This window comes from Pleurodeles waltl, chromosome 1_1 (genome assembly GCF_031143425.1).
Source record: "Pleurodeles waltl isolate 20211129_DDA chromosome 1_1, aPleWal1.hap1.20221129, whole genome shotgun sequence".
In the NCBI taxonomy this organism is placed as follows: Eukaryota; Metazoa; Chordata; class Amphibia; order Caudata; family Salamandridae; genus Pleurodeles; species Pleurodeles waltl.
This window is the reverse complement of record NC_090436.1, coordinates 673,716,392-673,733,767: the sequence shown is the minus strand read 5'-3', so window position 1 is coordinate 673,733,767 and position 17,376 is coordinate 673,716,392. Positions and strand designations below refer to the sequence as shown.

Genomic DNA, 17,376 nt, shown 5'->3' with positions numbered 1-17,376 from the left:
GCTGATTTGAAAGGGATTTATTTGCCCTAATCATATGTCAAATGGCTGCTGCACTGGTATTCCTTTTTTGTGTTGCTCTGAGTTACTGTGTTCTTTCTTCTCTTTCAAATAATGTGTAAAGAGGGGCTCACAGCATAAACAGAAGCTGATACAAATTTGTTTATTAAACTCTTTATAAAAATTCAGTTTCTGTTGTTGTTCCCTTACATCTGAAGGAGCTTGTCTCTTACCAAGTTGACTAGTCTTTGATTTAGCCTGTGAGGTATTTTCTTCTATTAGGCTTCCTATTTCTTATCTGTTTATAGGAAATGATTTCCAGTAACCCTTACTGCGTTTCAAAGTTTTCGTCCCTTAGTAGCAACCTAACACATAATTGCAGAAGAGAAGAAAGTTTCCAATGCAAAGGGTTATAATACATGAAAGCAAAAGCTATGTCGCTTCTGCAGTATGGCGTGAAGAAGCAGCTATCACATTATGCAGAAGGCACAGCAGGACAGACTTGCCAATGTAAAATTAATTGGCAACAGCAGTCACACATTGTTTATCTGTTCTCCATCCAGACATTTCGCCTCAGTCTGACCACATTGAATCTAAAATCTTGTAGTTAGCCTCACTGGCGTCTGGCCCCATCTGTAGCAGAAACTCACTTTATAGGACACAATATGCAGAGAGTACAATTTTTACAGCTATCTGTCTGATCCTTCTTCTCCAAGGAGCACAACAATCTGGCTTCCTTGTTATACATTTATAAAATGGATAAATGGATTGCAGTGATTTCCATATCCGTACACAAGTAAAATGGCATATACATTGTACAAATCTTATTTTTGCAAATGTGTTTATTAATAATGACTGTGACTATATCCCATTCACAGGGGTTAACCATATAGTTTAAAGTAAACACCATGGGCCTGATTTAAAGCTTGGCAGATGGGACACTATCACAAACAAGATGGATAGCTCGTCCGCCATATTACAACTGTGTTATGTCCTGCCACACACAAATGAAGTCAAGTGAGATATCAGCAAGTGACTAGAGTACAAAATGTCTCTAACCTAACACAAAATGTGGGACTTTAACAAAGTTTACCAGCATAACCTAAATACTGGCTGATCCTAAACATAACTCACCCGAATGTCCTGCTCATGACCATAAACATTATTTTAGAGATGACATCACACATGAAATTATCAATGACATCACTGATCAAATCATATCATCACACATTATTAATGAACACTTTATGGATATAAACTGGTTTACATTTTTTTGTTAGTATTTGAGAGCATGCTTTTTTGTGAACAGACTACATAAAGGACAATGGTACCCCCTGCCATACATCAGCAGGATATTGAAAGTCACAGAGGAGTTCCATAACCATATGGAGGAACGAGGCCGAAGGTCAAGTTTCTTTATAAGGGTATGGAGCTCCGAGGTGACTTCCAATGTCCTTCTAATGTATGGCAGGCTGTATGTTATCCTATATACTTCATGGTCACACCATCACCTTTCCCAACAAAACCACTTAAACCCTTGGTGTATAGCTCTTTCATATAAAAGAGAGAGCATGTTTGCAAACATGAAGAATAAAAAAAAAACTTCTTGTGCAAAAATGAAACACATCAAAAACCTGTTAGATATTTTTTGCAAAAAATAGTGAAGGCAGTTTAATACCGGTCAGTTTAAAAAAGGAGTAAAAAAAAAAAGTGTGTTCATTTTGCCTGTCACTATACTCTAGAAAAATAGGGAAGAAGAAACAAAAGCAATGTTTTTTTATTTTTTATTTAAACAGCTGCTTTAATTATGCTCCATGACCTGACCTACTGACTCTGGCGGAAGGCAGTGTGACTGAAACACAAACAGTGCTGGGAGGCAGCTTGCATTAAGTCTGACCACTGGCAATAGCTCTAGTTAGTACTCAAACCCCTCGTTTGTTTGCTCACCATGCCATTTCAGTACGGAACCAACTGTATGCAAATCAGGCTTGACCCTGCTCCTCTGCAGGCAGGAGCGATGAATGAATTCACCTGTTAGTACAGGGAGGCCTGGTAGGTCCCTGTGGCCCCCTTTCCCACTTTGAATGACTGAACTTACTGTGCGCCGCCTATTTGTTATGCCTAGTGAGTGTGCCCTCTGAAAGCTTCATTGCACGAAGGTGAAGTGCTTCTTTATTTTCATGGGTTCTTGGCCATATACAGATGAGGAAATTCCTCCTTGAGATCACTCTAGCACTACATGTGTGCCTTAAAGAGGTAGTACAATAACTGCAACCCACATCTCTACTACCAAAGCACCTTGGGTGTGTAGAAAGTGTGTGATTACAACAGTTGCACATGGGCACTAAATATATTATGGCACAGGTGCAAAATAAAAAACAAGAGGCCCATAATCACCCTGCAATGCTGAGCATGTTTCTGGTGAAATATGATTAAAGGATACATCACCATCTTTAGAAAAAATGTATGCATTTATGGGATGTACAGTACACCAGTTGAAAGCATATGGTCTTTTTAACTGGAGCGCACTGCTAATACCAGAATGCTGTTTACCTAAAACTCTGCCAAAGCTGGACTCTCTTGATGGCTAAAGAAAAAGCTAACTCAGTCATAGCTGACCTACTGACTCTGGCGGAAGGCAGTGTGACTGAAACACAAACAGTGCTGGGAGGCAGCTTGCATTAAGTCTGACCACTGGCAATAGCTCTAGTTAGTACTCAAACCCCTCGTTTGTTTGCTCACCATGCCATTTCAGTACGGAACCAACTGTATGCAAATCAGGCTTGACCCTGCTCCTCTGCAGGCAGGAGCGATGAATGAATTCACCTGTTAGTACAGGGAGGCCTGGTAGGTCCCTGTGGCCCCCTTTCCCACTTTGAATGACTGAACTTACTGTGCGCCGCCTATTTGTTATGCCTAGTGAGTGTGCCCTCTGAAAGCTTCATTGCACGAAGGTGAAGTGCTTCTTTATTTTCATGGGTTCTTGGCCATATACAGATGAGGAAATTCCTCCTTGAGATCACTCTAGCACTACATGTGTGCCTTAAAGAGGTAGTACAATAACTGCAACCCACATCTCTACTACCAAAGCACCTTGGGTGTGTAGAAAGTGTGTGATTACAACAGTTGCACATGGGCACTAAATATATTATGGCACAGGTGCAAAATAAAAAACAAGAGGCCCATAATCACCCTGCAATGCTGAGCATGTTTCTGGTGAAATATGATTAAAGGATACATCACCATCTTTAGAAAAAATGTATGCATTTATGGGATGTACAGTACACCAGTTGAAAGCATATGGTCTTTTTAACTGGAGCGCACTGCTAATACCAGAATGCTGTTTACCTAAAACTCTGCCAAAGCTGGACTCTCTTGATGGCTAAAGAAAAAGCTAACTCAGTCATAGCTGACCTCTGAAGTAAAACATGCATTTTTCAGCTACTTAGTAGAGCTTCACTACTAGGCTTACCGTACATGTAATCAAGTGTTGTCCTGATTGGTCCGACAGATTTGACTAAGCAGTGGGTTCTAGAAATTATTAAAGATTCCCCAATTTATGGAAATTTGAAACGGTCTTGCTGATTCCCAATGGGCAATGTGTATTACAGTGGGAGATGCGCTAGTTGTGCTGAGAAGATGGGTCAGTGTTTCCAATAAGCTGTAACTTCTCAGAGATGTTGGGGAGAGGATATTCAGAAGATAGAGCCTGATTTGCAAAACTGTGTGCGCTTGTAAAACTGTCTACTACAAGGAAATCACAAATGGTGATTTTGTAGTTTTTCCTGGATAATAATATTCCACTACAACATATAATGTTTTTGATTGATTGATGAGTTAGGGACTCATTAAGACTCTGGCGGTTATAAAAGAGGACCGCCAAAGCCGCGGGGAGGATGCCACCCCGAGCATATTACAATGTCCCTGCCGGACTGACAGGCAGAAACATTGTAATACGCGTTCCTGTTGAGCTGATCAACAAGAAAAGAGTTAGGATATTGGCCTTGGCACCTTTAAGGGAGCCGAGACCAATATTCTAGCACTCTAGCACCCTCGGAATGCACATGCCATGGGCATCGGCAGTACAGGGTCCCACGTGGCTCCCAGCACTGGTTTTCCATCAACTTTTACAAGGAAGGGTCCCCACCATGAAAAGGCTGGCAAAAGTGGGGTTGTAATCAGTCAGGCGGCACTGAGATCAGTGCCACCCTGGCTGGTTACAACTTCGATCACCATCACCCCATCGGGAACAATGATCCTGGTGGGAATGGCAGTCTCCTGGCAGGTCCACCCACCAGGATTGTATTGGGGCGGTCAGACCACCTTCATGAGACTGGCTGTCATAGGACCGAGAACCTGGTAATAAGGCCCTTAGGGCCAGATGTAGCAAAGGGTTTTTCCCATTCTGTGTCAATGGGAAAATGTGTTCGTACATATGGCCCTTAGTGTATCGATTAACCTCAATATGAAAGTGGTACTGATCTAAGTGGCTAAGGAACGCTACTTACAATATAGAAAAAGCAGTGGAAGCCTCTTGCATTTACAGAGGAACTAGCTCCACTAAACGTTTTGCATATAATCGGATACTCACAAGCTTCAGTCTGGGGACTCATTCTAGTGGGAGTGCTAAGTGTGGGAATTCCTTAGCCCTCTCATAGGCATTGGTTGCATGAGCTACTAAGCCGTGTTTCCACAAGAGTTTCAGCGATTTATATTTTCTTTCATCCTCTTCAAATATGTTTTGTGAGTGGTTGGTGCTTCCATTCTTTTTTGTCCTGATCAAGACCCTTTACCAACAATTTTAGTCGGGTCGAAGCACCAGCAAGATTTAAGTTGTGTAATGTATTTAATGTTCTTTTCATAATAGGTATTATGATTAGCCACAAACAGGGCCTAATTAACATCTCCTAAAACAACCAAAACGTTTAATATAAAAAGTAGTCGTATTGGTTTATATTTCTGTTCACTGCCAAGCAACTCATGCACAAAGACTTTTCTCACCAAAGTTTTGTGATGATGTTAACAGTCCCATCATGGAGAATTATACACAAAAGGTTTTGACCAGTGCAACTAGAAAGGGGTCTATTAAAAGTAGCAGAAGGGGTTTGAGTTATGTATGCATAAAGTAACTGCCACAATTACTTTGCAGGATACTTTTATATAAACTCCCTCCCATCAGTTACTTTGCTATTTTGCAGTCTTCTACACTGTTATCACAATCTGAGGTTTGCGATCTGCCAAACACTAGGGGTTACCATAACTTGTGTAATTTTCTGTAGCCAAATTCCACATTGTTAGAAATGGGGTCTTTGGTTGACAGTCAGGTTACCCCCTGTTCTAGCAAGAACCCTCACTCTAGTCAGGGTAAAAGAGAATCACCCTCAGCTAACCCCTGCTTACCCCCTTGGTAGCTTGGCAGAGCAGTAGGCTTAACTTCAGAGCGCTAGGTGTAAAGTATTTGTACCAACACACACAGTAACTTAATGAAAACACTACAAAATGACAACACCGGTTTAGAAAAATAGGAAATATTTATCTAAACAAAACAAGACCAAAACGACAAAAACCCAACATACACAAGTCAAGTCATGAATTTTTAAAACTCAAAAATAGCACTTAGAAACAAAAATGCTTCGATGAGATGTTAACACGGCGTCGTGACGGAGTCGTTCCCAAAAAGCCGACACCAGCGGCGCCGGACACGGAGTCGTGTAGACCCCCAAGTACAGTACCTTTGGTGAAGAGTGAAAACAAGCCGATGCGCGACGTCGGGGATCGCGGCGTCTGTGCGAAACGTTGAATCCGTGCACTTCGAGCGCGTCGGTCACGACGTGGTGCGGCGACTTCCACGGAGTCGCGGACTTCAGCAAGGCTGCAGTGGCGTCGGGCCTGCGAAGAGCGTTGCGTTCCAGCGAAGGTCACGGCGTCGGGTGCAGGCGGCGTCACCGTATTCAGCAGCAGCGTCGGTCCGGAGTCGTCCGAAGTCGATTTCCTTGGATTTCCACCAGCTTTCCTTTCAAGGGCCCCGGAACTGGATAGGGCACCACTTGTCAGAACAGGAGTCTCTCCAGAGACTCCAGGTGCTGGCAGAGAGAAGTCTTTGCTGTCCCTGAGACTTCAAACAACAGGAGGCAAGCTCTAACTCAAGCCCTTGGAGATTTCTTCACAAGATGGAAGGCACACAAAGTCCAGTCTTTGCCCTCTTACTCTGGCAGAAGCAGCACTGCAGGAAAGCTCCACAAAGCACAGTCACAGGCAGGGTAGCAATTCTTCCTCAGCTATCAGCTCTTCTCCAGGCAGAGGTTCCTCTTGGTTCCAGAAGTGTTTCTGTAGATTTGGGTGCCCTTCTTATACCCATTTTAGTCTTTGAAGTCACCTTTCTTCAAAGGGCACTCACACCTACTTGTGAAATCCTGCCTTGCCCAGGCAAGGCCTCAGACACACAGCAGGGGGTTGAAGCCGGCATTGTCAGAGGCAGGCACAGTCCTTTCAGATGAGAGTGACCACTCCACCCCTCCCTCCTAGCAGAGATGGCTAATCAGGAAATGCAGGTTACACCCCAGCCCCCTTTGTGTCACTGTCTAGTGCGAGGTGAAAAACAACCCAACTGTCAAACTGACCCAGACAGGGAATCCACAAACAAGGCAGCGTGTCAGAATGGTTTAAGCAAGAAAATGCTCACTTTCTAAAAGTGGCATTTTCAAACGCAAAATCTTAAAATCAACTTTACTAAAAGATGTATTTTTTAATTGTGAGTTCAGGGACCCCAAACTCCACATGTCCATCTACTCTTTAGGGGAATCTACACTTTAATCATATTTAAAGACAGCCCCCATATTATCCTATGATAGAGACAGGCCTTGCAACAGTGAAAAACGAAATTGGCAGTATTTCACTGTCAGGACATATAAACCACATTACTATATGCCCTACCTTATCCATACACTGCACCCTGCCCTTGGGACTACCTAGGGCCTACCTTAGGGGTGCCTTACATGTAAGAAAAGGGAAGGTTTAGGCCTGGCAAGTGGGTACACTTGCCAAGTCGAATTTACAGTGTAAAAATACACTTACAGACACTGCAGTGGCAGGTCTGAGACATGATTACAGGGTTACTTGTGTGGGTGGCACAACCAGTGCTGCAGGCCCACTAGTAACATTTGATTTACAGGCCCTAGGCACCTCTAGTGCACTTTACTAGGGACTTAACAGTAAAACAAATATGCCAATCATGGATAAACCAATTACATATAATTTACACAGAGAGCATTTGCACTTTAGCACTGGTTAGCAGTGGTAAAGTGCTCAGAGTTCAAAAGCCAACAGCAACAGGTCAGAAGAAAATAGGAGGCAGGAGGCAAAAAGATTGGGGATGACCCTGCATAAGCAAAAAAGTCCAACACACATAATTACAGTACAATTAAGCAAGTAGCATAATCCAGCATGTTGCATTATTTGTTTAGCACAGAATGCAAAATGCACATCATTTGACTGCATCCTTGGGTCGTTCAAAATTGACCCAAGGATGCATTTTGGGCTAAGAAAATAATGCTAAATGCAACAGGAACAGCAACAGTTAGCAACTAACGGCTCTCTGTTCCTGTGTTCTTAGTTAGAGGTTTTTCCCTAAATTGCTAAAAATTACAAGAACAGGCATAATCATGTGATTAACAAAACACTGCAGATATGTCTGATTACTCTAAAGAAAATAAACTTTTTCCCAGGCCTATCAAATATGACAAAGATGTGCAACCGTGGTGGACATCGGCGTACTGGACAAAATAGATTGCATTACACTTCTTAAGTATTTGGATGATTTGAGTTCACACCATTTCCCCAAAAATGCTGGTTAGGTGCTCATATAAGTCTTAGGTATGCATTTCCAAACGTGTGTGAATTTCTAAAAGGTTGCCACTTTCCCAATATGCACTTTATTCTCCCTGTTTTTACTTGGCCACTCCTCTTTTACTCCCCTTGCTATGAACACTTCTGTACCTAAATGCAGTACTAACACATTGGTAATACATGCAATTCAAACATTCAAAATACCCAGACAACACATAGTTTGTTTTAAAGTGGGGAGAAAATGCCCAAATGCAGGTTTCTCAGAAGCCGCACTCACAGCTCCTCCCCATCATATCATAAGAGAGCACTGTTTCCGAAGGGCCATCTATCCAGTCCATCCACCCATTTATCCACCCATCCATCCACTCACCCACCCACTCTTCGATCCTTCCACCTATCTAGCTACCCAATATCGACCCACCCCATCAATGGTGTGATGACTGCCCTTAACCATGAATCAGCAAGGCAAGCAGGTAAAAGGCAGCAACGTACCCCACCCGAGAGAAAACTCCAATCACGGCAGAGATGTAAGGCTTGTTTTACCCATCCAGTGTCAATAGAGAAATGCATTGCTACATAAGGGCCATGCCCTTAGATTTTCCAGAAACAAACCTTCGTTTTTTGGATTTGTTTCTGAAAAACATAAAATGGCAGCATAGCTAGCTTCGTACAGTTTCACTGACAGTTCTCTCTCGGTGTATATTCGAGCACTTTCAACAAATATAAAACCAGCTTTGGGTGGGTAGCTGTACAGGCTTCAGAAGAAGGCATACCTGATTTAAACGGTAGATTGTACCCACGCATGCCTTTATGAAACATGTGTAGTAGAATATTGCAAATCTTCTCGACGTCAGACTGAGTTGTAAACACAGGAAACATTTCTACAGTAGATCAGCAGCATCCACAAATGTGAAAGCTTTCTTACCATACAACCCTCTTCTGCAAAAAGATATTTGATTTCAATCAATTTTCCACATCATTTGACTGCTTGTTCTCACCGTGTATACTATAATGAAATGATAGTTCTATACAGAACAGTAACACTCGTTTTTTACTGTCTCCTTTCTCACAGCACCTGGGCTGGAAATCATAATGCCGATCCACAGCTTGAGGCACGTCCCTGGATTTCAATCTTCTAGATTCTTCTTGTTGATTTCTTGTATACAAGACTTGTGAGAACACTGCAGAAGCTGGACCCACTTCGGTGAACCTCGGTGCACAGAGTCACAGCACAATGAGTACTCGTTGAAACGTCACTGAATCGATGGCCTCAGTTTGGGCAGTTGGAACCTTAGCCCTTCGATGTCCACAGCCTTAAGTTCCAGCCACTAGAAAACTACCAAGAGCTTAGAAGAGGAGGACACAATCGTGTACTCCAATCAGTATTACCATGACTGAAACAAGAGGAAATGAATTGAGCTGATGATTTTGCGAACTGTGCTGCATTACTGGAGTTTATCCATGTAGCCAAATGTGTCTGAGAATGTGGCATCTGGAATTGACTGCAAGCACAGTAACGCATACAGAGCAACACAGTAGGGAACTGTTTACATCGGATCTGAAGCAACCATGCTGCTCTTTTATGCACAAACTCAAAGCCATAGGTGAACTGCAGAAGTATAGCTGACACTTGAAAGCCCTATTGATTTCCCCTCCTTGTGCATTGAGAGAGCAGCACAGCGGACCAGTTGCAAGTTGCCTCTGAATGTACTTCTAGTGTCTGTGCAGTCACTTCTGTTCAGGGTATAATGCATGCCATCATTTGCACAGATGGCCTTGTGGCACCTCAGACCACGTCGGATTTTATCTTGAACTGGCTAAGAAAAAAAAATGGAGGCAAATGTACTTATTTTCCTCATCTCAGCAGGGACCCTCTCCTCATTATCCCCAACCCCAAAGAAAAATGGCCTCCTTTTGAGATAAAAGATCAATCATGTATAATACGAAAAGATGTGGAGAAAGGCTAATGCTATTTTTGATTTCAAAATGACATTCCATTTTATAACATTTCAACAGAACAGCCAAGGAACAAACAAATGAAAGTCTATAACTGGTGGCATCAGTGTTTTACAGTGTACACCGACGTCTCAATCATTGCCCGTTCTTCTTTGAATTTGACCTATAACAATTTTGTAACCATTGGTCTGTTATTCATGGGACAAAGTGAGACAACACAGTGTTTTCCATTTATTTTTCTAAATAAAAGTGTTGTTTGTTTGATTTGCCATCACCTATGTAGGCTGACATCATTATTTATCAAAAATGTTTATTTTTTTAAGTCATAGTAAGTGCTCCATGCCAGGTCATAACAAATTGTTGACTGAAAGCTTTAATATAAATAATGTATACAACATTGTAAAATTATGAACAAAAATATATTTCTACTTGTAGATCTGTACAAATTCAGAGGTATTTTCACAATAGTTTTCAGTAAACAAGTTATTTTAATTTTTGATATATAGAGAAGGTATGCAGGCTAGATAGCATGCTTAAGGAAGACTGTACCCTTTTTCACATCCAAATCAATGTGTGAGCCAGTATATTCTAAAACTACTAGGCTGAGAAGAATTTGGAATTTCCTTACTAATGGCATTTACTAGTGGCACTTATGCACATATTTAATTTGCAAGGTTGTGCCAAGACCAAACTAATCTGTTTTTTGTCACACAGCACCATTCAAGGTCAAATGACTTAGACTGAGTGCTTATCTTCAGGACATGAGTAGCAGAGACATTCTAATTTACCAGTTGAATCGAAAGACACCACATGCATGTTCATGTGTTTGTGTTATGCAGAATGATAAGGCACAGACCACTTGTAGCACTTTCAGGCGCTATCTGTTACATGGTTTAACAAAGCAACCTCAAAAATAAGAACATACATTACTAGAACGTAACCAACATAGATTGACCCAGGCAACTGAAAGCCCCTCAGCTTCATATTGCATTAACAGTGTTGATGAACATCATTTCTGTGACTATACAGTAGGGTATGTGTAATCAAGTCACTAATGTCTATTTGTTTGTTGCCAGACATATTTTCAATAAAATATATTTTACTTTTTTAAATGACAATAGGCTGTGCTCAATTTTTAACATCCATTCACTCCTGTACAACCTTGAGCCACCAGAATATATGATTATTGTCAGCATATTCACACTGGGCCTGATCACAAAGCTTCTTCAGTGATTAGCTTTTGCTCACAACTGTCTTACACTGACAGACTACTGACATTCCTGGCCTGAGGACCAACGCACTTTTGATCAGTAGTTGTTTCTTAGTACATATTTAGGTTTGACTTAAGACATTTCAGGATGAAGAAATTCTTAATCCCAGAAAAAATGTTTTGTGAATTAAAGGCAGAGTAAAGAAACTCACTTTTTGAAAATCATAAATCATAATTCCTATGTGTGAAGTGAGTGTGAATTAGTCCTCAAAAAACGTTGTGCATCTGACCAAATGATGACATTTAAAAGTGCAAATGCGCAATTGCACAACACTTGTAAAATTATAATGATTTACTTACTCCAAATCTATGGATAAAATACAAGAAAGGACAATCACAGTTTCTTTATTTCTTTAGCGGCACAGAAAATGGGGTCCTGGGAGGCATATGATTTCAGAGGGATGTGGCCCAGTGGGAGTTTGGGCGATCGTGCAGTCCAAAAAGGACTGACACTGCCTTTGGGCTCCTTTCTGCAGGGGGACAGACGAAGCATAAATTGGGGTAAGGTTTGGGCTACCAGCCACAATTCTGGTAAAAGGTGGATGGTGGTTGGCAACAGAACAGGTAAAGAGGGAAAACGTTTTGGTCAGGATGTGCTGTTGGCTGGGTCGCAATAGACAATCCCCGTGTCATGTGGACAGCCAGGCTCCTTAGAGGAGCCGGCCACACATATTTACTTCAGGGTCTGGTAGAGGAACTCTGAGGTTGGATGAGGCTGCTGTGGCGGGCCTTGGAGGGTGTGGTGGTGGCAGTGCTTGCCTGTTCACTGCTGTGCCTAAAGACCCCTAAGCTGGGTGACCAAAGTACGAAAGAGGGGCAGAGGAGTGTCGGGAGGCCAGAGGTGCAAGCATCCACATGTCCCAGCCTGGCAGTGCTAGTGGCTGTGAAGTGGGGGGCTCAGAGCAGCAGGTGAGAGAGATCGACAACAGAGACCAGAGAGCTAAAGAGGATTGCCAAGGCCATGAGGGGCCTATGAGTCTTCATGAATGCAACAGCTTTCATGCTGCACAGGCAGGGGCCCACATGGGGCAGCTGGTCAGGTTTCTGGGGTGGCCAACAAGGGGAATGGCATGTCAGGCAGGGTGTAAGGAAAGGGATCAGCTATTTATAGAGCTAACTTGGTGTGGGATGACAATGAGGGGAAGGGAAGACCTGGTTTGGGGCAGGGTGTACTGGATATTTTTGGTCTCTCTGGGGCTGTAAAGAAGCCCATTAAGGTTTACCACAAGGGATAGGAGATCAGGGGGCAGTTGGCAGCAACTTGAGGAGGTCATTCCCCGGGAGTTGTCTGGCAGTCCTGCCAGTGGTGGCTGGTGGCATTTGAAAGAGGTGGGGCGTAAATGTTGGGCATGACTTATGTAGCAAGTGAAGCAAGCAAGCTTAATGGACAAATGTGGGGTCCAAGGTGAGTCCTCCTCCAAAGAAAAAAATGAAAAAAGATTGACAATTGGTTCATTTGAAAGCAAATGAATTTGGTTGGAAAGCAAGGTTTATAAATTAGTTGGAACATATAGTCTTGAAACACTCAATACATTAAAAACTGCCCTATATCTCACTGCATTAATACATTCCAAAGTAACTTTAATTTGCAAGTTGTACATCATGACAACTTCAGACCCTTTAAAGTGTGTGCTTGCCCAGTGCCTTAACCAGGCATCAGCAAGCACCCAGAGCTGCTGTCTGCAATCAATTAGACGAAAATATGTTCAGACAGATCTTTCAGTGGAATGAAAAAAGTGGGGGCTCTCTAAAAGTGAACATGTAAAATACAGTTCTGTGATTCCCATAGTGTGCCACCCGACCTGTATTTTTGTTTCTCTTTGAGATGTTACTGCATCCAGAAATATAACACAACAACTGACGTACACCTAAAACCTGTCAGCACTATTAACTTTCTCAATGGTTGATAGCTGTTTAAGATAAATGAGTAAAAATAATGATTAGTTCTGAATAATTAACACTGGAAATGTTTCAATTCTGAAATTGTGAAACTGTGAATTAAATATTATTGAGGCCTACGGAAGGAGTATGGCCTTCATTTATGTGTACTTTATGTTAAATATGTATGCCCTTTCCTCTTCAGCACCCTCTTCACACTCTCCCCTGAGAGGTCTCCCTTGCATCTCCCTCATTTTACCACCCCAAACTACACTGCACTCCTTCACATTTAAGCACTTTATTTCATTTTGCTTTTGCCATCTACATATTTTGACCTGTACACACCCCTTCACACACATTTTCACTGAATTGCATTTGCAACTGGAATACATTACCATTGTTCTGTGTGCTCTGCTGAGAGAAACCACTTTCAGGCACTTTGCTTTGCCTTCAGTCTAAGTGCTCTCAATCAAAGCCCCTCAAAAACACCTGGCACCAGTCAAAGTATGCACTGTGAAGAGTGATACAATGCACAGAAACACAGCATGATGAAACTTCCTTGCGATTGACTTGGATATTTGGATCTATTTCGTAAGGGAGCAAGAACCCTGCTCGTCTTTTGGAACAGTTTCACAAAGACCAAATACAGCAGCTCCACTTCTAAAGGAGCAAGCGATCTGCAGCCAGGCCCGGGGTATCACATGGGAGAGGTTAGTGTGACAAGGGGTCTCAGTTCAATAACAATAACACAAGATTAGAATTATAACTTACACTTACTGTTACTGAAGACAAGGCACTAAATCACACATGCTTGCATTCATTCCTACTGCGTGCTGAATGGGAAAAGGGTAGGATCTATGCCTGTTAATGACAGATGGCAGCCCTCATGCAGGGATGAATACTCTGACGCCCCAAATCTTGACACTAAAAGCATCACTGGCTTATAGTGGATAGTACCATGGACCACAATGGAAATGAAGGGCTTAAAGCCGGTAGCCCTGCATTATGCGTCACAGTGTAGAAAGTTGATTTACTGCCTGGCTTCTGTTTCAGGCTTCAAAGCGAGGCCAGGCAGCCAGCCTGGGATAGACAGCCCAGACTTGAATGCATCAATTTGTTTAGGGGTATGATTGTATCTCTAAACAAATCGATCTATTTAATTTTTTTTATATGAATGTTTAGGAATTCCCGAGGGATGCAGCCCCTCAGCCATAAAAGGGAAACCACCCCTAGGTCCTGCAGTGCAGTTGCTGGGAATGAGTGGGGTGGTAAAAAGAGGGTATCCCATCAGTATGTTGCATGTAGCGGGTTTGGGGGATGGTAGATGCATCTGAGTGCGAGGTGAGATGGAGGGGGTAGGCATATTATATTCCAGCACACCAGGCCTCATCACAGACACTTCAGGTACAGGTGCAGAAAGTGTTACAGACTTTGGAGAGGCTGTTGTGCCTCACCTATCCAAAGCCAAGAAATGGCATGGTCCGGCATGACTGGCCTGATGGCAGTGTGCGACAACAGCATCAGCACCAGTGGAAGGTGTGGTAGGGCCTCCGTCGAGGTCAGGCCAGGTGGGTCTGGTGTGTTCCCTCAGAAGAATAAGCACCACATACAGCATGCGTGGTGGGATGAAAATGTGAAGGATGCATTGCTGTGGTCTAGTGGGTCTCAATGCATGGGGTATGCGGGAGGTGAGGTTAGTATGTATGATTGGGGGAATGGTGAGCTAGTGAAGCATGAGGATTGTGGAGAGTCATGGGGTGATCAGCAAGGTGCATGGGGTGCATTGAACATGTGTAATTTAGCTATTCCCAAAAGTGTATAGAGGACAGACGGTCTACAGTGCCCGAAAGGAGAGAAAAGGGGCAGTTCTGACTGATTCCGCAGCAGTCCAGGCCAGAGGTCTAGGGCAATAATAATTTCTTTCAAGAGGATCTTTCTAGGGTGACTTACTCTTTGGTGGATGCAGCATTGGACATGGTGAACAAGGTTGGACAGGGTGCTACGATGGCAAAGAGTAACATGAAGTCTGCTTTGAGGCTGCTGCCTGTTCCCCAGGATTTCAAGCTGTTGGACATATAGTTTGGGGGTGCCGTTATGGGGATACCGCACTTCCCATGATCTGTTCAATTTCACGTGCCTTACTTGAAAAGTTGAGTTCATTTTTCCATTGTCTGTTTACATTTGTGACTGGTTTTGACTCAATGATACGCTACCTGGACAACTTCTTCTTTGTGGAGTTCCTTGGTTCTACAGGCTACCAGCAGATGTTGTTAAGTTTTAGAGAGCTGTTGGTTGATATGAGGGTCCCACTGGCATAAGAAAAGACAGTGGGACTTTTTGGGCATTGAAACTGACACAGTGAAAAGGTAAAAAAAAAAACAAACACAAAAAAACCCACAAAAAACAATGATATTGCACATGATTAAGGAGATGCTGGGTGAGAAGAAAGTGCAGCTCAAGGAGGTACAGTCCCTTTTGGGTCATTTCACTTTTGCAATGCAGAGTGCTGTTGGAAGGCAGGACTTTTTCCAGCATCTGGCCTTGTCAGGTTTATCTTTACACCACCATAGGCTGAGTTTGAAGGTGAGGGCAAAAGATGATTTTCGGACGTGACAGGCATTTTTTTGACTCAGTCCGATGGTGTATCGTTGGACGACCTCAGCGAAGAAGCAGACTGGAAGATGTATGTTTTTTTCTCATATTGGCAGGAGGGACAGGTTTTGCCCTGAGATGGCAGGGCATTGGCTTTTAGAACAATGGCCAGAAGCCTGGAAGAGGGACACAAAGAGTATAGCCTTCCTGGAGTTGTTTCCACTGTTGGTGACTCTGTGGGGTGGTGAATTTGTAAACAAAAAAAGTTTTGTTTAACAGACAGCATGACTCTGTCTCATTTTCAGTGGCAGAGGTTTTGTGGGCCTGCGTCTGGAGGGGATGGGGACAAGACACTGATGCCAGAACACTTGTGGAAAAAAAAGATGTTGCAATTAATTAATGGCTTCCCTAGCCAACTCTACAAAACGGACATATGGTCAGGCCTGGAGGGAGTTTTTGGCATAGGGGCTAAGAGGAGATACTGGGACAATGATGTTAGGAGAAGGTGAGAGGATGTGGTGAATTTTATCATGGTGGTGGTAGAAAAGGGTTGGTCACAATTGCTGAGGAGCTTTCCAGTACCGTATTTGTGGAGCTCTGTGCCCTCAGATGGTTGTACAAGGCTGCTGGAAGGTTTGCTGTGGGAGATTGGTAATGGGCGACAGGAGTGAAGACCTCTGCTGTGGCTGGCATTTTTCAAATTGATTGATGCCCTGCCGGCACTATGTTTCAGTGCCGGAGAGGCTGTTTTATTTTCATGTTGGATGAGTTGTCTGTTTTTGGGGCTTTCAGTGTGTCAGAGCTGCTGGGATGGAAAGGGGTCACAGAGTTATGGTGGTGCAAAGTGCAGTCACTGCAGTGTGGTGTACAGTGGGGTGCATAAATAAGCATTAAAAAAATCCAAGGTGGACCAGAAGGCAAAGAGGACCACCGAGGGGCTGGGGCCACATCTGCGTAAGCAGTGTTGTCTACTTTTCTAGTGCTGGCAGTTGAGGAGACGAGCAGGGGGATGCACAGGGCATAGTGTTTCTGCATGAAGACAGAACCTAGGTGTCTCCTTTTCAGCTTTTGCAAGTACTGTGTGTGACGCTGTGACACGTGGAGCATCCAGCAGAGGAGAACGGGACACATTCATTTAGAATAGGGGCTTTAACTGAGACTGGTATGAGTGGTTGTGATAAGAAGCAGATTAAGTCTTAGGGGCGATGTTAGAAAAATGTGTGGCCATTAACACTCAGCATTGCAAACATATGCTTTATAATTGTTTTCTTTTAGGATTCAGTGCTGGGACCGGAGAGTGATAAGATGATTATGGTCCATATGTTTGTAAAATTGCCAGAACAACAAGCGAACAAGAGAGGTTTTGTACTGCAGCTTGGTTTGCCCCCACATGGGGTTAAGGGCTCTAGGTCAGGAAAAAGGGGTAGGTTACGGGCAGAAGTGTTCCCTCATTGAATAGTCTAAATGGATGAGGGATTGCCCTGATGTGTTGGTCCTTCCCTTGGATGAAAGGAAGGGACTAGTGCTACTAAAGGCAACGAAGACAGATATGGAGGAGATAAGGCGAAGCTAGGCAGGGTCTCACATTTTATTGACCAAGCTGGTCTCGGGCCACAGGTAGAGAGGAGAGGGTAGGTTGACAGCCCTTGTCAAGGCACAGAGGAAAATCAAAAGGGAGTTGAGAAGGTTTTGCAGAGAGAGGAGGATAGGGAGAGTGATTCATCCAGCTCTCAAATGTGAAGTGGCACATTTTTTTCAATGGTGATAGTGTGTATTTGTCTGCCAGGGGTATAGTTGCAGTTAAGAGAGGTGATTCACTGGGTGTGAGGTGGTGGCCA

The 17,376-nt window shown here is 43.2% G+C and overlaps 1 protein-coding gene across 1 annotated transcript in view; it reads left to right on the top strand.

Moving 5' to 3' along the window:
• PRR16 (proline rich 16) overlaps nucleotides 1–10,911 on the top strand; it is a 1,304,776-nt gene extending 1,293,865 nt beyond the window's left edge. Inside the window, exon 3 of the mRNA XM_069227042.1 lies at nucleotides 8,915–10,911. The gene's annotated coding sequence lies outside the window, so the exon portion shown is untranslated. The remainder of the gene's footprint in view (nucleotides 1–8,914) is intronic.
• Nucleotides 10,912–17,376: the final 6,465 nt, after the last annotated feature.